The 17,411-nt window shown below is 37.9% G+C and overlaps 1 long non-coding RNA gene across 1 annotated transcript in view; it reads right to left on the bottom strand.

Moving 5' to 3' along the window:
* Nucleotides 1-809: 809 nt before the first annotated feature.
* LOC122700932 overlaps nt 810-17,411 on the bottom strand; it is a 105,057-nt gene continuing 88,455 nt past the window's right edge. Inside the window, exon 4 of the long non-coding RNA XR_006342881.1 lies at nt 810-924. This is a non-coding gene — a long non-coding RNA (uncharacterized LOC122700932). The remainder of the gene's footprint in view (nt 925-17,411) is intronic.

Here is a 17,411-nt window from a genome sequence, read left to right as displayed (position 1 = left end):
GCCCGTGTTCCCCAACAGGAGAAGCCACTGAAATGAGAAGCCCACACACCATGGCTGGAGAGTAGCCCCCACAGCCAAAAATACATAAATAAAAATTTCAGATACTTACTCAGGATAAATGAAAGCATCTGTCACAAAAAGACTTGTTTATGAATGTTTACGGCACCTCTATTTACAACTGTCCCCAAACTAGAAATAAACCAAATATCCAACAAAGGTAAACGAACAAATTCTGATAAATCCATGTAATGAAATACTATTTCCCTATAAAAAGGAATTGGCTATATGCACAAGACAGTGTGAATGAATCACAAATTATGAGACAAAGTATTAAAATAAACCAAAGAAAGCACATACTCTATGATTTCATTTACATAAAATTCTAGAAATTCTATCTATAGTGATAGAATAGATAAAAATGTTTGTCTGGGCATGGGGAAGTGCAGAGATGAATTAGAGGGACTGATTACAAAAGGGCACAAGAGAACTTTTGGGATGTAGTATTCATTATCCTAATTGTGGTGACTGTTTCATGAGTGTATAAATAAAATAGAACTTTAAAAGTACAGTCTGCATAAGTGCTGTTATTTTTATGTCAATTAATCTTCAGACATCTTTTCAAAACATTTTTAATCCAACAACTAAAAAACTAAAAAAACACCTACCACAGGATTTTGGATACATTAAGGATTTGGATGCTTTAAGGATTACATTAAAATAAAAATCTTAATGTCTTCCATACCTTCTCTAATTCCTTCCAAGGCTGATGAGTCATACATCTTGCTGAATTTCAGAGAAGAAAGTCACATGCTGGGATCACAGCTCCTTCAAGGTTCTCTTTTCTCAGATCTGTTTCCTGAGAAAGCATTCATTCATTCATTCTGGTCTTCCCTCCTCTGTGCAGCCAGAGATTTGGACTATTTCCTAAAAAAACATTTGTATTGAAAATACATGAGTAGCCTGCATTATTTGCAAAACTCTTTGCCTTTATTTAGCAAATGGGCTTCCCTGGTGGCTCAGCAGTAAAGAATCCACCTGCCAATAATGAGACATGGGTTTGATCCCTGGGTCGGGAAGATCCACTGTAGTAGGAAGTGGCAACCTACTCCAGTATTCTTGCCTGAAAATACCATGAACAGAGGATTCTGGTGGGCTACACAGTCCATGGAGTTGCAAGAGAGTCGGACACAACTTAGCAACTAAACAACTGAACAGATACTTGAGGGAGCTTACTGTGTGCCAGACGTTATTCTAAGCACCATGAAAAATATAGTCAACAAGAGATCCTGGACTTTTCCCATCATGAGCCTGACAGTCTAGTGGAAGTGTGGTTGACTAAATTATTGGACCCAGTACTTTACCACTCATTGTTTCCACTTCCTTTGCCCCTATGTCTTATTCTTAAAAAGAAACAGCAATCCTGCAGGCTGTCACTTCTCCGTTTCCCCCACTAGATTCTCCCCTTTTACTCTTGCACTGGTGTATGGTGGTAATAGAACAGTTGTTCTAAAACCTGTGTGAAACCAGTTCACAGGACAGGCTTGTTCCACACGTTTGATGAGATCCACACGTAGTGTTTTGATTTAGCTCATCTGGGATGAAGCAAAAGAATTTGCAATTCTAACAAGTTCTCAGAGGATTCTAATGCTGCCAACCATGAAACCACACCTTGAGATCCACTGTGTTAGATGCTAACAGGAATTTATGGAATTTAAGGAAAGGCTGACTTACAGGAAAAAGACTTACACCACTGTTAGAATTGTTTCTGTGTCACTAAAAATGGTAACAGTCGGCATCCTAGCCTTGTTTCTAATGTAGACAGACAGTGGCAGTGGCAGTCTTTGCTAGGTGGGGGAAGGAAGACTATCAGTTATAGGGGGGTCGACATCAAGTGAGCTCATTAGTTACCAGGGAAACCAGTAGAGGGGCACACCCTTCCATACCCCTTTGAGTTGAGGCCTGGAGCATATATGTAGGAAGATCAGTCATGTGAGTAGGGTGTAAGTGAAACAGGCACTGGTCTAGGAGGGGATGTACAGAGAGCAAGAGAACAGCCATCTTGGGTGGCCTGACTAAACAATTTATTTATTTTGTAACTGGAAGTTTGTACCTTTTGACCATCTTTACCTTCTTCGCCCACTCCCTGGTTATAGCAACCTAGCAACCACCAATCTGTTCTCTGTATCACTAAGTTTGTTTTTGGTGGTGTTTTTTTTTTTTTTTTTTTGGCTGTTGTTTCTAGATTCTGCATATAAGAATAATGAAATCATACATTATTTTATTTTTTGTGTGAGAATTATTTTACTTAGCATAATGGTCTCAAGTTTCTCCATGTTATTGCAAAAGGCAAGATTTCCTCCTTTTTATGGCTGTCAATATTCCATTGTATAAATATATACATTTCCTTTATCCATATATACATCAGTGGACACTTAGGCTGTTTCCATATCTTGGCTATTGTAAATAACACTGCAATGAACATGGAGGTGCATATACTTTAGTTAGTGCTTTAATTTTCATTGGATAAATACCCATTGGATAAATTGGTGACTCATAGGGTAGTTCTATTTTTAACTTTTCAAAAAGTCTCTGTACTGTTTGCTTTAATTGCTATACCAATTTACAGTTCCATCAACAGTGCACAAAGGTCCCATAGCCTTCCACATCCTCACCAACATTTGTCATTTTGTCTTTTTGATAATAGCCATTCTAATGGATTTAATTATCATTCATTGATGACTGGTGATGTTGAACAGCTTTTCATGTACCTGTTGGTCATCTGTATATATTCTTTGGGGAAAAAAAAAGTCTATTAAAATTCTCTTATTTTTTAATCAAATTTTTGTGGGGTGTTTTTTTTTTTTTGCTATTGTATGAGTTGTATGAGTTATTTCTATATTTTGGATATTAACTGCTTATCAGATATATTTCTATCAAAAGTCTCTACAGGAAAATCTAGGTTTTCACTATCAAGTGCTCCAAATACTTTCACCCTCTACCTGCTACCTAATTCCAAGCCACTTCCACATTTTTAGTTATTTCTGACACCAGCGCTTCTCCACTTCCCAGTATCAAAAGCTCTGTTAGTTTCCCAGGGTTGTCCTAAGAAAGTGCCACAAATTGGGCATCTTAAAGCAACAGAAATGTATTCTCTTGCAGTCTTGAAGGTCAGCAGTTCAAAATGATGAGGTCCACAGAGCCATGCTTGTTTCTCCTGAAACTCTGGATAGAACCCATTCTTGCCCCGTCCCAGCATCCAAGTGGTGGCCACACCCCTTGCTGTTCCTCAGCTTGTAGCTGTGTCAGGACAGCTTCTGCTTCTGTCATCATATGGCATTCTCCCAGAGTCCCTGCTTCCAAATTTCTCTCTACTTATTCAGATGCCAGTCATACTGAATGCCAGTCATACTGGTAAATACTCTAATGGCCTCACGGTAACTTGACTGCATCTGCAATTACCCTATTTACAAAGGTCATATTTCCAGGTCCCAGGTGCTTTGACTTAAACATGTATTCTGGACACCATTCAACACATAAGACCAAGCCAATCCTAGAATCCAAAGTTATCCCAGCATTCCAGCCATCTTGCTAAGTAGCCTATATGAATGATTTTATAATCAAGTTTCTCTTTCCTTTTTCTTTATTGCCTCCAGTAAGGATTTGTTGGTGCTGTAACTTTGAGTCTTTTACCTTGCTAGAGACAGTTTTCTCTTTTTCCCCTGAATTTGTTAACATCTGTTTCATTCAAAAGGGAAGAATTACCAGACTGTCTTTCTTCCCAGGATTTATAGTCATGTATCGATTAGACAGTATCACTTTTTTCTATATGGCTCAATGCAGAAAGAGATAACATTCCAGAGAAACTGCTGACTGATATTGCACAAGAGAGCAAAGGGAAGCCCCTTCTTTGGACTGGGCTGCCTTCTGAAAAACTTGGGGGGGTCAGTCTAAGAGAAGCAGGGATAGATTGTGCATGGGTTGCTGCTTCTGAGTTGAGATTAACAGAAGTGGTGATAAAGTAGGGATTGAGTACTCTCATGTGATGGAGGTAGTTTAGCAATTGGGTATCCCCAGTAACAGACTCAATGGACATGAGTTTGAGCAAACTCCAGGAGATGGTGAAGGACAGGGAAGTCTGGCGTGCTGCAGCCTATGTGGTCACAAAGAATCACACACAACTTAGCGACTGAACAACAACAGGCACAGGCACAGACAGGCACAGAAATGTAGATGCGGGACCGTCATTAATAATAAAGCAGTCAGCACTCAAAGAAGGGGTGGTTTTAGCATTCTCCAGCTGCAGCGTATCTTGCCTTTAGGACAAACAATGTTTCCAGTTAACTCACAGCTGGCTTTATCTGTGCCCGTCTTCTCCAACTGATTAATTAGAGGGCTGCTTCTCTTCTTTCCAGTCCAAGTTGTTTTTCCTCTTTTTCCGCCTGGGGTGTTCTTTACTCTTTCATGACTAAAATTTTACATGTGTGGACTGTTGTCAAGTACCCTTACTTCATATTGTCTGAAGATCACTGCAATTGTCAGTTTCTTCATAAACCCTGCTCCTTTAAGAAAATGTTTTCTTAAAGGACAGTTTAAAAATGTCATAATTTCCCATAATTAATTTAAGTGAAGAAATTATTTGAAGTCAGAACAAGTATATGAAGTGGAAATTTAGAAAGACTCATTCATCACAGGATGAGGTTCATAGGAATGCAACAGGATATGATAAGCTAGCAATTTTGGTTGCTAAATGGAAAATAAACTGGAATGGAAAAGCTAGTTATTTTTCTGATGTTTACACATAATTTTTCATTAATATACAAGATTATACAAATGAGACTTGTTTGGAAAATAATTTAATCACTCAATCACTTATTTTTACACAATCTGTGTTTTCCTCAGAAGTAGGAAAAGGAATGTCATTCTATATATTTCTGGAATTTTAAAGCAAAATGAGTATCAAAAACAATCATTTATAGAAGAATAGGAAGGAGACAGATGCAGATTATTTTATAATTTTTGTGGATCAAACATCTAAGATGGAATTTAACATCATAATGCACATTTTAAAAACAAAGCAGTATAATACATTAATGCTAATCTTGAAACAACAGCAATTTAATTGAAAAAAGTTCTTTAAAATGAAGTGAAAATGTTGAATGCAAGAAAGTTATTAATGGAGATAAAATCTGCACATTCTTAAAAGTATAATAAAATTGTCCATTGTAAAATATTTCATTCTGTTTATATGTGTGAAATTTCTTTTCTGGTACAAGTCTAAAGTAAATTTTTTTCAAAATGTAATGTGAGTTTCTTGAAGTAACATCTTGTTTCTGGGAAATAGTGTAGCTGTCACATATACTTGTCACAAAAGCAATTACTGTGAGTGCATTTTCAAACAACAAACAAAAAGGTACAGAATCATGAAACAGTTTGGATGTTCATTTGCTCAAAACTAAAACAGCAGTAGTAAAAAGCAAAATAATTCTGTCATGTCAAGGAAGTTAAGGCCAGTCTGGGGGAAATGCTTAATTTAAAAAAAAAACAAAACGTGGGGGAATTGCTCTTAAAAACACAAGCCCATCTTTCAAAAAAAGTTGAGAAGGGATGAGCAATAAGAGATTAGATGAGAAGAGAAATTTATGAAAAGGAGTTTTTTTTGTTTTAAACTATGTATTACCAAGACTCATATGCAAAGCACCAAATATAGAACCTGTCATCACTGGTCACTGCTATAAACATTTTCAAGCAATGAGTTCCAAAATTATTTCTAACAGAAAAAATGTACTTAAATCAACATATACTCTCCACTAGAATTCACCACCACAGTTAAAAAAAAGTAGGAAATAAATATCCATGAAGGATGTAGAGTTTGGAAAGCATTAAAGATTATAAAAATAGTGGAATATAGTTTAACATCTTCCACATAATTTTAATTGTAAAAATCATCTTCCAGGTTTTAGACTTAGTTATTATGTTACTAATATTCGAAATAAATCAAAGTTGGATATTGTAGAGGAAATGCATATCCACTGAAAGAACATTAGAAACATCCCATTGTACCATTTGAAGCCAAGGAAACACATTTTCCCCATCTTAAAAATATTAAACTTCCTATATTTTAAAACATCAAAATCTTTTCATTTTTATAGCTTATATTTTAAAGCAACTTTCAGTTCAGTTCTACAACTTTTCGATGAGAGGTTTGTCTTTTTTAGAATCTGCAAAATTGAGCATTAAGGCATATATGTGACCAGAAATTTTGGATCTTATGTCCTTTGGTAAAGGAAGATATATGTTAAGGCCTTAAATATTTTAACTGAGATCCTGGTACAGCTTTTCCTCCCATGGGATGGGAAACCACTCAAGTCTGCAAAATTATTGATAATAATAAAGCTCATCAATAAAGGACAGTTAATCTGAAGAAATTTGTTTTCCCAAGTCCTTATGCTGTCTCATACTGGATTTCAGTCTGTCAACCAAGACCATCCAAGAGAAGAAGGTGGATTTTGGAGGTCAGTTTTGTGAATTTGTAAGGACATCTATAGGATTTATAAGTACGTTTAAACTCACAGTAAGATGGCTGCGGCCAGTAGGGTAGTCTAGAAACAGACTACAGATGCATGCTATAGCTAAAACATTTCTTAGGGAAATCACTTCACGATTGTTTTGTTCTTAACAATTGCTTTTCAATCTTTAACAGTCAAAGATCAGTTTCATCTTAATCAGTGTTAGATGATTAACACTACTAACACTAACACTTAGCCACAGGATTAGGTATGACTGAGAAAATGTTCACTGCCTATAGAAGGTGAAACCTTAGGTCAGTCTCAAGAAGGGCACATTTATTAGTGAACTGCATATTACACTCTGGGTCCATTATTTTGCTTCACTTTGAGAGTTTTAGATACCATATAAGCATATTATTTTAGTAATAAATTGTAACTGTTAGTATAATGGCTTTCCTGAGATCTGTGAATCTTTCCAGCAAATCATTGAACTTGAGGCTATGACTGAAGACCTTCCATACTACAACAGACCTACTATCTATCAACAACTGCTATCCTGGTGGATGCATTCTGCACACTAGAAAAGCACATTTTCTTCAGTTTTTGGATGGGATGTTTTACAAATGTCAGTATGGTCAAGTCGGTTAACACTATTCTTAGACTTTAATATCCTTAGAGTTTTTTTTTTTTTTTTTTACTATTTTTCAATTACTAAGAGAAGATTATTGGTATTACCAACTACAATCATGAATGTACATATTCTTTTTCCAGTTTCATCAGTTTTTGCCTCCTATATTTGAAGTTATATTTTTAAGGGAATATGCATTTATGATATATCTTCTTGGCAAACTATTAGTCACCATGAAATCGCCCTCTTTACTACTGGTAATATTCTTCATCCTGAATTCCATCATTAACATGTGCTTGCAATATCTTTCTCCATCCTTTACTATTAACCAAACTTAGAAATTTAAAAGTGTCCACTGTCAACATCATGGCAGTCAAAGGGCTCTATTGCTGTAAATGTAGATATTCTAGAATTATCAGCAATAATTAGGGAGTGTCTGTTCTGAGCTGGCTAGTAACTGCAGATCTTTTGGCAAAGTGGTCAATGTTTCAAAAACTGAGTACTGCTTTCCTGTCTCTTTTCTTTCCGCGTGCCATATTTTTCACTTAATGCAGTGACAGTCCTGGATACAGCCACACTCAGTAGTCAACTTGTTCTCTCAGTGCATATGTTCTTAGTTTTTAATCTGCCTTTGGAAACAATGCAAGATCTGACTCAATTTAAAAACAGGACTAAAATCTCACTCTCACTCTTTTGGTTCCCTGTGATCATTGAATGTCTCAGGATCAACCCATCTTCTTTATAATTTTTCAGATAAGGAAATGATGGCACAGAAAGTTTACTGGATGTAACTAAGGTAATAAGTCAGCCTCTACTGTGAACATTGGGCTCCTTGCTCTCTGTCCAGGGCACTTTCCTCCAGGACAATTACTTTTCTTGTATACCCTCTTCCCCTAAAAAAAGTTTAGAATCCTTTCACTAAAGCATCCTATTGTCCATCTCCAAATCCTGTGTGTTTAACACAGAAAAAAACAAACAAACAGACACAAGCATATTTATTATTCTGAAGCAAGAAAAGTACAATTATCTAACTCACACCAGACATAATAACCACTCGGTAAAGTTGATCTCCGAGCTTGCCCCTTGTTATGTGTGCTTGAAGATGAAGAAGAAATTCAGCCTTCAATTTTCCTAATGGTTTAACATAAAGTCACACCTCAGAAGTCACATCTCAGACAGATATATGTGTGGTTGTGTGTGTATGAGTTGATTTCCTTCTAACAAACTGGTGAACAGATAGGAACATAATCCTAGAGTGATATATAAGATATTTTTTATCATCAATGTTGGACGGAAGGCACTGTTTGTTATTGGTAAAGATACAGTAGTAATACACAGTTTCTACATTCAAAGGGTTTAAATTTCAATGTTGATACTGGAGTAAAGCAACTCTATAAATAACTATAATTCATAGCAGAAGATAAGGTCTTCCATAGATAACTGTAAACAAAGAAAAACAATGCCAAGAGCATGAGGAATAGCTTCATTAAAAAACTTTACTGGATACTTTTATCCACATACTAATCTTAGCAGATACACAACAGGGAAATGACTACTATGCTCACTTTATAAATGCTCTGAGAATCTCTTTGTTTAGTACACATTCATCCAGAAAGGGGTAGTAGAAGCATTTTTTGTAACTCAAGTCATCAAAATTCAAACTTAGAAGAAATTATGTATTCTACTTTATAGTACCACCCGCTATCTCTAACGACCTGACTTAAACCAAATCATTTTTTAAAACATCCTATGGTTAATATATCCTCTGGTATAAAAGCCAATATTTTATATCAATGGTCCTAAATCAATTTATCAAGTCTGTTAGAGCTATAACATTCAGCATAAGTCAAAATACATTTAGAAGTTTCCATTAGTAAATTACCCAGGAAGAAAGTAGAAAGTGAAAATTTCCACAAAGGAAATATGAAATACCCTATTTTGTAGGTAATCTATGACTCAAAGAAACATACACAAATAAATAATTTTGGAAAACTGATATTTGATAAATAATGGTGTGAAAAGGAATAGGACAATGAGGAAATGGCCAAATGACTTTGTTTTCCTTTTTCTCCTTTTAATTTAGTGGTTTATTTGGAATTCTTTATTCCAGTTTGTTGTAAAAAGAATCTGGTGCTGCTGCTTCATTTATCACCATGTGTGGGTGATTATGGAGGAGGACGGCTGTCTGTCAAAAGCAGATGATGCCCACAGAATGTCTGAAAATATAAAACTGCTTATTGCACAATGATTACTTGCGTTTATCTGTCATGCACAGACTGCCTGGTCGACAGACACTGAAATTTCAGTGAGACAGTTGTGTTGGCATGTAGTACTGAAAACAACCCTCTAATTCTTAATTAGCTATAATAACTGAATTTTCTTAATTCTTCAAAGTAGACACATAAAAATTAATCACTGGTTAAATAAAACCACATATATTCAACATTATTCCATTACCAGGAAATAAAGCAATTATTATTCACTGTTACTGTGTTTAAATATCAAAAAATTGAACGTGTGCTTAATTGATATCAATATTTTAAAATTCCAAGCTGTAAACACTCCCTTTCATTAGGCATTTATACATATAGATGTTATTTAAATTTTTAAAAAAATCTAGCTGTAATAGGCTACATTAGTATGTAAAATTATATCTATTCACAAAAAGTATTAATAATCAAATGTAAACTTTATTCTTGTACAGGAAGATGAATGAACATGATAAACATTATGTGACTAAATTCAATGTAGAATTTATATGACTACCAAAAGTTTCTTTGTGATTCAAATAGTATATGAAATGAATGGACATGAAGAAGTAGTAGTAGTAGTGATATACTTTCCCTGTATCCTTATTAAAGTGGAATTTTAGAAAAAAATAATAAATACAATGACTAGCTGAAAGTAATTCTGAATATACTGAGTTCTCACCATCCATAATAAAATAAATTTTATACTTTTGATATAACTCAAATATACTCAAGTATATCAAATACTTTTGATATAATTGAGGAAAAATAACTCAGTATTTTAGAGAAATTATAGGCATGATGATTACTTTCACTTTTGGGATTCTATGGGATGGAAGCCCAGTTAATATATAGCAGCTAATGGTACCAGGATTTCACAGACAGGATAAATTTTTATATACTTGAATTCTCCCTTCACCTACCAGTCTACTACAATGTCTAAGAATATTAGCAAAGATTGATGGAGAAGAGCTCCAGTACAAGATACAACATGATAACAAGAAAAGCCTATGCATTGAAAGGAATCTGAGGTCACAGATACAGACCTCTCTCCTTTCTCACCTGGGCCTTAGAGAATATATTTTATCTCCTTCTGTATGGAAGCACCACCTGTATGTATGTAAAGCATCCTGCTATCAGGAAATTCAAAATCTGCTCATCATTAGGGGAAAAGAGTCCTGTAGTGAGCTGATCATTTAGATATATTTTAGGTATGTCCCAGCTATGTGACCATCTATGATGTGTCTTCCCACATCAAAAAGCAATTCTCTAATTCACCAACACCAACTGGGTCTCCAAGAATCAATTCAGTTTCAACACTAACTACCCAGAGACAGCCCAGACCCTACAGGTTAAATGGCACTATCTCACAAGACTGCCTTGAAGGTTTCCATGACTCCCCCTGCCTCATTCAGGTTTGATAATTTGCTAGAACAACTCACAGAACTTGGGAAGGTGCTATATTTACTACTGCAGATTTATTTCAAAGAATACACCTCAGAAACAACCAAAAGAAAGAGATGCATACTATAAGGTATATAGGCAGGGATAGTACAGCTCCTACATACCCACTTTATGCATGTTCCTCTGAGAGTATGCTGATGTGTTCACTAACCTAGAAACTCTGCAAATCTTTATTGTTTAGGAGTGTTTATAACCCAGTCTCCAGACCTCTCCTTCCCTCAGAAGCCAGGGGGTATGGAAGCTGAAAATTTCAACCTTCTAATCACATGATAGGTTCTCCTAGTGACTGGCTCCCACCCTGAAGCTATTTCAGAGGCCCCCAACCAAGACAGTCATATCATTAGTATACAAAAGACACTCTTATTACTCAGAAAATTGTTTTGCAAGTTAATATTACTTATTTTAATACATGAACATGGAATATCTTTCCATGTATTTGTATGATCTTCAGATAAAGATCAGCCAAGATGGCAGAGTGGAAATACTGAGCACACCTCCTTTCATAGACACATGAAAAACACAATTATTTTCTGGACAATCATTGATGAAAAAAGAGTGGAACCTACTAGAAATAATCTGCAACTAAAGATATAAAAAGGAACCACAACAAGATGGGAAGGAAGGGAGCAGTTTTGATATGGTCAAGTCCCATACCACCAATAATTACAATTTCAGAGGATCTCCCAAAGGAAACAGAGGTCTGAGCACCACATCAGTCTCCATGGACCAAGGGTCCTGCACGGGGAAGACAAGCCAGCAGAGCATTTGGATTGGAAGGTCAGCCGAGCTTACTTTCAATAGTCCCAGAAGGTTGGGGTAAACAGAGACTTCAGTCTGAAAGGGCACACACAAAAATCTCACACACTCCCAGACCCAGGGCAGAAGCAACAATTTGGTATAAAACTTGGTCAGAATTACTTGCTGATCTTGGAGAGTCTCCCAGAGAAGCAGAAGGGGACTAACACTCACCCTGGGGACACAGATAGTAGCAGTGGCCATTTCTGAAGCTCATTTTCCCAGAACACTGGTGCCTGCAAGTGCCATTTTAGAATCCTCTTTATAGTTTATTAGCTCCACTACCCAGCCCCTCCTTGGACCAAAAGCCAGTAGGCACCTGTGCTGAGGTCTCTCAGACCAAGCCACTGGGCATGCTTACAGCCCTATCCACCAGCAGGCAGGCTACATTAAGACTCCCAGAGCCCACAGCCATCCCTGGACATAAGCCTGCCTACCAGAGAGTCCAGGATCTGACATTACACACTAGTGACCAGGTACTAGACTCAGAACCCCCAGAACCCTCCAGCCAGAGACCATAGGATCCAGCTCCACTCACCAGGGCAGACACCAGTCCCAAGAAAACTACAGCCCCACTGTCTGCAAACCTGGCCTGCCTAGCAACAGTCCACATCCTGCCCTAAAGACTGCCTGGAATCTGCACCCACATACAAGAGAGCCACAGCCAATTGTGTCAGGAACCACATCTCCCACTATTGATCTGACACCAGCTCTGGGTCTCTTGAGCCCTGCAACCAGAGTCCAGGACCCAGCTCTGCCATACAGTAGATTGGTACTAGCCCCAGGACCTGGCTTCACCCACCAATGGGTAGGCAATAGCCCTGGAGACTTCTGGACCCTACTTCCATGCACCAGTGACCCAGCACTAGCCCCAGGGCTGCCAGGAGTTTCCACAGCCCATCACCTTGTAATCCAGTCCTGCCAATTAGCGACCAGCAGCCTCTGCAGAAGGCAGGGCCTGGCAACAAACAGTACTGCCTATATAGACACCGCAACTAAAGGAGTCACACAGTTCTCGAGGGGGAATCCCCAGAGCATATACCTTCAGTGATGTGAGAGGAGTGTGCTACTGGGAAACACAGGATGTTTCCTGCAAAAGGCCACTTTCCCAAAGTGGGAAAAATGAGGCAATAGAAGAAAATGCTCCAAACAAATAAACAAGGCAAATACCAGAAGAATTAATTGAAGTGGAGATAGGCAATCTAGCCAAGAAAGAGTTCAAGGTAGTGATTGAAAAGATGATCAAAGGACTTGGGAAAAGAATGGATGCACAGAGCAAGAAGTTAATTTTTATTTTTTTATCAAAGACTGAGAAAATATAAAGAATAACCAAACAGAGATGAACAAGGTCATAACTAAAATATTTCTTTCATCATCAATTTCCCTCATCACTGTCTCAGAAGGTTATGTTTCTAAAAATTTGCCCTTTTCTTTTAAGTTGTTGAAGTTTTGGACATTTATATCTGTTTATAGTATTCTCATTTTCATACCTCTGTGATAAGAGTTATTTCTCCTCTTTCCTTTCTTATTTTACTTGTGATCTCTGTCTTTTTTTCTTGATGAGTCTGGCTAATGGCTTATCAATTTTGCTTATCTTTTCAAAAAGCACAGCTTGTTTTCACCGATTTTTTTCTATTGTTTTTTGGTTTCTATTTTATTTCCTTTCTGTTCTTCATTAGTTCCTTTCTTCTCCTGACTTGCGGATTTGTTTGTTATTGTTTTTCTAATTCCTTTATGTGGTAGTAAGTTTGGTTGTTTAAATTTTTTGTTTCTTGAGGTAGGCCTCAATCACTCTAAAACTCTTACAACTGATTTTAAGGAAATGGCAAAACACTTCAGTATTCTTGCCTTGAGAACCCCATGAACAGTATGAGAAGGCAAAATGATAGGATACTGAAAGAGGAACTCCCCAGGTCGGTAGGTGCCCAATATGCTATTGAAGATCAGTGGAGAAATAACTCCAGAAAGAATGAAGGGATGGCGCCAAAGCAAAAAGAATATCCAGTTGTGGATGTGGCTGGTGATAGAAGCAAGGTCTGATGCTGTAAAGAGCAATATTGCATAGGAACCTCGAATGTTAGGTCCATGAATCAAGGCAAATTGGAAGTGGTCAAACAGGAGATGGCAAGAGTGAACATCAACATTCTAGGAATTAGCGAACTAAAATGGACTGGGATGGGTGAATTTAACTCAGATGACCATTATATCTACTACTGTGGGCAGGAATCCCTTAGAAGAAATGGAATAGCCATCATAGTAAACAAAAGAGTCCGAAATGCAGTACTTGGATGCAATCTCAAAAATGACAGAATGATCGCTGTTCGTTTCCAAGGCAAACCATTCAATATCACAGTAATCCAAGCCTATGCCCCAACCAGTAATGCTGAAGAAGCTGAAGTTGAACGGTTCTATGAAGACCTACAAGACCTTTTAGAACTAACACCCAAAAAGATGTCCTTTTCATTATAGGGGACTGGAATGCAAAAGTAGGAAGTCAAGAAACACCTGGAGTAACAGGCAAATTTGGCCTTGGAGTACAGAATGAAGCAGGGCAAAGGCTAATAGAGTTCTGCCAAGAGAACACACTGGTCATAGCAAACACTCTCTTCCAACAATACAAGAGAAGACTCTACACATGGACATCACCAGATGGTCAACACTGAAATCAGATTGAGTATATTCTTTGCAGCTAAAGATGGAGAAGCTCTATACAGTCAGCAAAAGCAAGTCCGGAAGCTGACTGTGGCTCAGATCATGAACTCCTTATTGCCAAATTCAGACTTAAATTGAAGAAAGTAGGGAAAACCACTAGACCATTCAGGTATGACCTAAATCAAATCCCTTATGACTATACAGTGGAAGTGAGAAATAGATTTAAGGGACTAGATCTGATAGAGTGGCTGATGAACTATGGATGGAGGTTCATGACATTGTACAGGAGACAGGGATCAAGACCATCCCCATGGAAAAGAAATGCAAAAAGGCAAAATGGCTGTCTGAGGAGGCCTTACAAATAGCTGTGAAAAGAAGAGAAGCAAAAAGCAAAGGAGAAAAGGAAAGATATACCCATTTTGATGCAGAGTTTCAAAGAATAGCAAGGAGAGAGAAGAAAGCCTTCCTCAGTGATCAATGCAAAGAAATAGAGGAAAACAACAGAATGGGAAAGACTAGAGAGCTCTTCAAGAAAATTAAACATACCAAGGGAACATTTCATGCAAAGACGGGCTCAATAAAGGACAGAAATGGTAGGGACCTAACAGAAACAGAAGATATTAAGAAGAGGTGGCAAGAATACACAGAACGGTACATAAAAGATCTTCATGACCCAGATAATCACGATGGTGTGATCACTCACCTAGAGCCAGACATCCTGGAATGTGAAGTCAAGTGGGCCTTAGGAAGCATCACTATGAACGAAGCTAGAGGAGGTGATGGAATTCCAGTTGTTCTATTTCAAATCCTGAAAGGTGATGCTGTGAAAGTCCTGCACTCAATATGCCAGCAAATTTGGAAAACTCGGCAGTGGCCACAGGACTGGAAAAGGTCAGTTTTCATTCCAATCCCAAAGAAAGCAATCCCAAAGAATGCTCAAACTACTGAACGATTGCATTCATCTCACACGCTAGTAAATTAATGTTCAAAATTCTCCAAGTCAGGCTTCAGCAATACGTGAACCGTGAACTTCCAGATGTTCAAGCTGGTTTTAGAAAAGGCAGAGGAACCAGAGATCAAATTGCCAACATCCTCTGGATCATTGAAAAAGCAAGAGAGTTCCAGAAAAATATCTATTTCTGCTTTATTGACTATGCCAAAGCCTCTGACTGTATGGGTCACAATAAACTGTGGAAAATTCTGAAAGAGATGGGAATACCAGACAACATGATCTGCCTCTTGAGAAACCTATATACACATCAGGAAGCAACAGTTCGAACTGGACATGGAACAACAGACTGGTTCCAAATAGGAAAAGGAGTATGTCAAGGTTGTATATTGTCCCCCTGCTTATTTAACTTATATGCAGAGTACATTATGAGAAACACTGGGCTGGCAGAAGCACAAGCTGGAATCAAGATTGCCGGGAGTAATATCAATAACCTCAGATATGCAGATGATACCACCCTTATGGTAGAAAGTGAAGAGGAACTAAAAAGCCTCTTGATGAAAGTGAAAGAGGAGAGTGAAAAAGTTGGCTTAAAGCTCAGCATTCAGAAAACTAAGATCATGGCATCTGGTCCCATCACTTCATGGGAAATAGATGGGAAGACAGTGGAAACAGTGTCAGACTTTATTTTTCTGGGCTCCAAAATCACTGTAGATGGTGACTGCAGCCATGAAATTAAAAAGACCATTCTTGGAAGGAAAGTTATGACCAACATAGATAGCATATTAAAAAGCAAAGACATTACTTTGCCAACACAGGTCTGTCTAGTCAAAGCTATGGTATTTCCAATAGTCATGTATGGATGTGAGAGTTGGACTGTGAAGAAAGCTGAGCACCGAAAAATTAATGCTTTTGAACTGTGGTGTTGGAGAAGACTCTTGAGAGTCCCTTGGACTGCAAGGAGATCCAATCAGTCCATCCTAAAGGAGATCAGTCCTGGGTGTTCATTGGACGGACTAATGTTGAAGCTGAAACTCCAGTACTTTGGCCACCTGATGCAAAGAGCTGACTCATTGGAAAAGACCCTAATGCTGGGAGGGATTGGGGGCAGGAGGAGAAGGGGACAACAGAGGATGAGATGGCTGGATGACATCACCAACTTGATGGACATGAGTTTGAGTGGACTTCAGGAGTTGGTGACAGACAGGGAGGCCTGGTGTGCTGTGATTCATGGGGTTGCAAAGAGTCGGACACGACTGAGTGACTGAACCCACTGATAGATTCTGGAAAACTGTGTTTTGGTTTTTATTTGTCTCATGTAATTTTTTATATCTTCTTTTATTTCCTTACTGACTTTTTCAGTAGCATGTTGTTTGGCTCTGCATATGTGTTTTTCACATTTTCCTTCCTATAATTGATTTCTAGTTTCAAACAATTGTGGTAAGAAAAAATGCTGGATGTAGTTTCTATTCTGTTAATTAAATTTGTTGAGACTTGTTTTGTGTCCTAGCGTGTCTTCTCTCCTGGAGAACACCCCATGCGCACTTGCAAAGAATGTGTATTCTGCTATGTTCAAATGGAATATCAGTTCAGTTCAGTCACTCAGTTCAGTTCAGTTCAGTCGCTCAGTCGTGTCCGACTCTTTGCGACCCCATGAATTGCAGCACACCAGGCCTCCCTCTCCATCACCAACTCCCTGAGTTTATTCAAACCCATGTCCATCGAGTCAGTGATGCCATCCAGCCATCTCTCTGTCGTCCCCTTCTCCTCTTGCCCCGAATTCCTCCCAGCATCAGGGTCTTTTCCAGTGAGTTGGCTCCTCATGTCAGGTGGCCAAAGTACTGGAGCTTCAGCTTCAGCATCAGTCCTTTTAGTGAATATTCAGGACTGATTTCCTTTAGGATGGACTGGTTGGATCTCCTTGCAGTCCAAGGGACTCTCAAGAGTCTTCTCCAACCACCACAGTTCAAAAGCATCAATTCTTTGGCCCTCAACTTTCTTTATGGTCCAACTCTCACATCCATATGAATGGAATGTAGATATCTATTAAATCCAAGCTATGTCATTTCAGACTACTGTTGCCTTATTTATTCTCTGTCTGGATGATTTATCCCTTGAGGTAACTGAAATATTAAAGCCCTCTACTATTATTGTATTATTGTCAACTT

The sequence above is a fragment of the Cervus elaphus genome, chromosome 9 (genome assembly GCF_910594005.1).
Source record: "Cervus elaphus chromosome 9, mCerEla1.1, whole genome shotgun sequence".
NCBI classification, from domain to species: domain Eukaryota; kingdom Metazoa; phylum Chordata; class Mammalia; order Artiodactyla; family Cervidae; genus Cervus; species Cervus elaphus.
Note: the sequence above shows the minus strand (reverse complement) of the source record. Positions and strands in the feature narration are given on the sequence as shown.